Here is a 5,657-nt window from a genome sequence, read left to right as displayed (position 1 = left end):
TCAAGGATGAGCCATTTAGGTTATTGTGATAATTACAGATGGCATCATCTGAACTTGGCCTTCAATCTTTCTGCCAGCATCCAAATATCAAGTCATATACACCAACATTTCTCAAACGTAGCTGAACCTTCGCACCATCTGTGTAGCTTTTAAATATCATGTGTGGTCTACAACCTAGGCAAAGAAACAGGGTCTCTAGGGATGGGGCCCCTTCATCGATATTTTTAAAGCTCTCTGGGTAATTCTAATATGCATCTAAGATGGAGAAACGCTTGGAATAGTCAGGAAACTGGCATCTCAACATTTTCTTCACTATTAGTCAACCTTTTTGGTGCTATTGTGTTGGCAAAAGAATCACTTATTCATGGTTAAAAAAAAATCAAAACAACAAAGACTATATTTTCAGGGGTCATTTCTACAGTAGGTTACTAGAGAAGTTTCTCTGATCATGTCAAGTACCAGAAACCACGAGGAGGAGGTGAGTGTTCTCTCCTGAGCATGAAGTTGGTCCTAGCTATTGCATTTCTACAACTGCCTTTTGCCATTGATGATCGTTCTTAATTCTCTTTAGAGATTAAGAGGGAGAGAACACAGTCTGAGTGGTCTCCATTATTAAGGGGGGGGGGGAATCAAAACATAAATACAAAATATACAAAGAAGAAAATAAATAACAAAACTCTTACATGTATCTCTTGGTAAGTCACCCCACATCCTTCCTGTCCCTTTGTCTTACAGCTTCTTCCCATTTTACTCCAACTTCTGGGAAGAAACTTTGTCGTCCTGTCCACTGAGCAAATAGAGATGGACACATGCACATGCACATATTTGTACCACAGCACATGGCTCAAATGCTTGCAAATCAGAGCACTGGAAAAAAAAAAAAGGAGAACCAATGTGTTCTCTCCACTCATGAAGGAAAATCATGCAGCAACTTAGCTCTACCTGGGGTGGCTGGAAATCATGCTGTTGGGCAAGAGGGGCAAGGCCATGGGCCCATGCAGAACCTGGGGTCCTAGGACCATTCTTGCCATAAGACCTCTACAGAACCTAGCTCAGCCAATCTGCCCTTCTCCTTCCCGGCAGGCAGAATCCTCAGCCTGCCAACCCCTGGCCTAAAATACACCCTGATACTGAGAAAGCTTATGTAAGGGCAGCTTTTCTACCCGCCCCCCAGCAAGGCCTGGAAGAGATCAGCTCAAATGTGGGCTCTGTCCCAGGCATCTCCCCAACCTTCCCCTATGGGTTAGGTGGGGAGAATCTGAGCTCTGGTGGTTCTGGTTAACATCACAACCCAGCTGTGCTGACCAGGGAATCATCAGAGGCTCAGATGCTGCTCCAGAATATTCTCCTTGGGAGCTCCCACCAGAGGACTAATTAGCTCAAAACGTGTACCTTTCACAGGACTGTTTAGATAGAAATAAAGAGGACACAAGAGAACTTTATCCTAATTTTAAAAATCAATAAATAAACCTCCTCTCCCACAGAACTTGTGAGCCAGCTCCGTGTCTGATGACCAGCCAAGGCATTCAGGACCCAAACCCACTGCTGACAGCTGTGGGGCAGCAGGACAGGAAGAGCCCTGGGGGCGGGAAGGACAGCTGGCAGGGCTACCGACGTCATGAAGCAAAAGCTTCAGCTTCAGAGCCCTGGGTACTTTCCCTGGTTAGGTCACCTTGGCAGGTCCCTTTGAGGTTCTCTAATCTCCAAAAATGGGATGGTGAGGGTGAAGGTTGTGGGGGGATAAAATAAGATATTACATGTAAGAGGGCTTAGCAGGAATTAATCACAAAGTGGGTATCTTTTTTAGGACAAGTAGAAGAGAGGAGGAGGAGGAGGAGGAAGAGAAGGCAAAGGAGAATAAGCAGAAGAAAGAGGAGGAGGAGGAGGAGGAGAATAGGAGATGATGTCCAAGAGCCAGCAACAGGAAAGCTCTCCTCTGGTGGGACTGGGGACCCCACAAAACACAGGAAGCATGCCAGCCAGCTCTTGGGGACCCTTGGTTTGGGCCATGCAATACAGGAGCCATTTCGGTCCTTGCTTATCTCCAAAGCAGACACCCTTGAGTGCTCTCCTTTGGGAAACCTCTAGCAACCATCCAGAGTGGACATGGCTAGACGCCAGCCAACAATTCTGGGGCTGGCTGAACAATTCAGTAATGAACCTTTCCCAATTCTAGTAATATCTACTCGCCATCCAGATTTCTCTAAAATTTGCTCTATAACTTTTAAGCCTGAGCCTTTATCCAAATGATTTCTAAAAAATGCATCTCAAGTTTAGTGTCCACACAACTAAAACCCCTCGTTGGTCAGTGAGATGTCTGGCCAGCCCCAGGACCCCCGGGTGACTACTTTCTTGACCCACTGCCCATCTCTCCCTGGACTGGAGTGTCCTCCCTCAAGGAAACGGTTGTACCTTCACAGACTGCCAGGTTGGGCCCCTGACAATTTCAATCAAAATAATGTTAACAATGGAGTCACCTTCCACACCAACTACTTTTAAGTGGTATTTCTCTCTCTCTCTCTCCCTCTCCAACATTCTCCTTTCATGAACTCTGTAACAAAAAGGCTGAGACTGACAGTTCCAATGCCATGTTCAAACTCCCAAGACCCCAAAATAAAAGAATTTTTTCCAATTTGACATCTGCAACAATTTCCTACACCCAAACTGCATCAGCACACACGCACTGTACAATTAAGAATAAAATTGGGTTGGATCTGCAAACATTTGCAAACAATTCTTTATTTTATTATAACCTCTTGTTTAGAAAGAAGCAAAAAAAATGCTTCCATGACAAATGTTTGCCTCCTGGCCGGAGGTGTACATCCAGGAAGCGCCGCCTTCCACTGTGGAGGGGACGGGGACGGAGGCCTGGCAGCAGGAGCAGGCCCTCCTTGCCCACTTGTAATGAGCTGTAGGAAAGGACACCGTGGCCTACTTTTTAGGAAACCTGCTGCCAAATCCAAATGGAGAGGAGGGGAACATGGGGAATGAAAGGAGCTTTGATTCTGGAAATTATGACTTGATGACATTCTTCTCCTCTTTCCTTATAATCTGTATGACTGTAGACACGACCTTAATTATAGGCGGGCAGGTGGGGTAGACCGAGAACAGGGCTGCAGCTAGAATTTGTGGCTGTGGAATTGCTGGGTCTGGAGGATCCAGCTTCTCCTTGCACGTCAGCTGCTCTCCGGGGCTCTTTCTGATTGGGCAGCACCCTCGGGAGGACGTCTCAAATGCTAAGTGGACAAAAGGATTCCCTGCCATGATCCAATCCTGTAAGGAAAGGGACAGCTATAATAAAGCCATTTCACTGTCCCCTGAACCACAGTGAGGCCCCATTCTCGTGCCTCATGCTGGATACATCTATGCAGTGTCACAAAAGGAAGGGGGAATGAATGACATCCTCGAAGAGCAACTCCTCACTCCTGGTCCATCTTCTCATTGAATTCAGGTAATAATCAAGATAAGGTTGTTACCTTCCATTTTAAAAATTAGGAAACAGAGTCTGAAAGATTAGGTGCCTTCTCTGAGTTTGCCCATCTGCGAAAGGAAAGAACCAGAATTGGAAACAGGGACTAGTCTCTCTTTCTGCCTCTTGTTTCAGGCCCATTTCCTTCCCAATTCATCTTTTGAAGTCACCCCTCTGCCTAAAATCCATAATGGTCCCTCTTTCCCACAGAACAGAGTCTGAAGTTGGGTTGCTCATCTGGCAGGGCTGGATGCTGAGCAGGGGCTCAGTGATACAGGGCCAGGTAGATTGGCGTGTGTGCCCCGTGGAAGGGCCTGGGAGCTACTCGTGCACACAGGAGCCCAAGGTGGAGAGTCTGGTGCCTGCTCTAAGGGTTATCCATTAACCATGAATGAAAAATGCAAGAAGGGAGGAAAGAAGGGAGGGAGGAAGGGAGGAAGTCGCTGAGCATGGAGGGATTCTTCCCTGTACCTGAGGCTGGTTTCCAGCAGGTCCCTGTTGTGTGGCACCAATCTACCTTCTGCATTAATTATGTAAAGACTAGGAGAACTGCCAGGCACAGTGGTGCACATCTGTAATCCCAGCGGCTCAGGAGGCTGAGGCAGGAGGATTGTAAGTTTGAGGCCACCCACAGCAATTTAATGAGGCCCTATGCAACTTATATGAGTCCCTATCTCAAAATTAAAACAAAAAAGAGGTAGGGATGTGACTCAGTGGTCACACTCAGCACTCCTTGGTTAAATCTCTAGTAACAACAACAAAAAAAAAAGACAAGGAGAATGAGGAGGTTGAGAAAGTTACCTCCAACACACACACACACACACACACACACACACACAGAATATATGCACATATACACACACATACAAACATATGCACACACAAAAACACAAATACACACACAACTACATATACACACTCATAAACATACACATAAAAACCTATACACACATATACACACATGCATTTACACACATATACATGAACACAAGCACTCAAACCCACCTGCATGCATGTGTACACTCACACACATACACACCTTCACACACACATACATGCATACACATACAAACACACATGCAATCAAGCACATATACACACACACTGCTTAAAATAAGAGATCATGTGGGTTTTGGTATTGGAGACAATTCTCCATACCCTTCACTGGACATGCTGTAGACCAGGCCTGGAGGATTGGAAGGAATCACTACACCTGCAGGAACACCCTCCCTCCTTCCCTCCCTCCCTCCCTCCCTTCCTTCCTTCCTTCCTTCCTTCTTCTGCTTCATTACTCCATTTGTGGTTTATAGACAACAACTTGGCAGCAGGCTCCCAGCTCTCCGCCTTAGGCTCCCGTATGTAGGTGTGTAGCTTACAGGTCATTGAACAAAGCGCCGTCTAGGACCACGGAAAAGTCAACTGACCATACCTCAAAGACATGGTCCCCACCAGAAACCGTCCCCAGCCTGCTGATGACCACGCCCCAGTTTTTATCATGCTGCTCAGAAGGGAAGGATCGCTGCGCCTGCCCTTGGCAGGTGCTACCCATATGTCCCCCACTTCGATTGTTTTCCCAACCTTTTGGGGAAAGTCTTATCATTCTTCCTCTTTCCCACGGTTAAGGGAATGGGAACACAAAGAAAGCGAGTCACTTGAATAACTCCACATAGTAAAAGACCAAGCTAGGGTTAGAACCCATCTGCCTAACTCTGTTGCCAGCTCTGACCTGGGTGACAGCGCTCCATGGGGGTTCATTATTAGTAATTGGCAATAATGCCCATCCACCAGGTTTAAACCAAAGATGATGCCAAGGGACCAGAAAAGGAGACATTTAGCAATTTTTGAGTTCTGGGATCCTGTGGAACCTTGAAGAACAAAGAGAAATGGAGCTGCCCTTCTGGGTTCAGGGCTCAGAGGATGCACAGGAAGTTGAGAATTTGTCTAAGAGTGACTTCACCTCATAAGTCCCAAATATAGAGCAAGAATGACCTCCAGGACTCAGGTGAGAGAGACTTCCTAAGTGGGGGGAAGCTAAGAAAGGGCATCAGGAACTATATCCATAAACTATGGGTTCAAATCCAGAGAAATGCCCCCCAAACTTGCTGTTCCCTAGTTTTTCATTCATTGCTCATTCAACTCCATGATTTGTTTTAATTGAACACCTACTTTGAGCCCTCACTGCACTATA

At 46.3% G+C, this 5,657-nt stretch overlaps 1 non-coding gene across 1 annotated transcript; it reads left to right on the top strand.

Annotated features, from left to right (window-relative positions):
- Window positions 1-390: 390 nt before the first annotated feature.
- On the top strand, window positions 391-604 carry LOC120887108 (small nucleolar RNA U3). Its single transcript, XR_005730266.1, has one exon. It is a non-coding gene; the product is annotated as a small nucleolar RNA U3 (small nucleolar RNA).
- The last annotated feature ends 5,053 nt before the right edge of the window (window positions 605-5,657 follow it).

This window comes from Ictidomys tridecemlineatus, chromosome 5 (assembly GCF_052094955.1).
Source record: "Ictidomys tridecemlineatus isolate mIctTri1 chromosome 5, mIctTri1.hap1, whole genome shotgun sequence".
Taxonomy (NCBI): Eukaryota; Metazoa; Chordata; class Mammalia; order Rodentia; family Sciuridae; genus Ictidomys; species Ictidomys tridecemlineatus.
The sequence above is the reverse complement of the archived record's forward strand: the minus strand, read 5'-3'. Positions and strand labels throughout refer to the sequence as shown.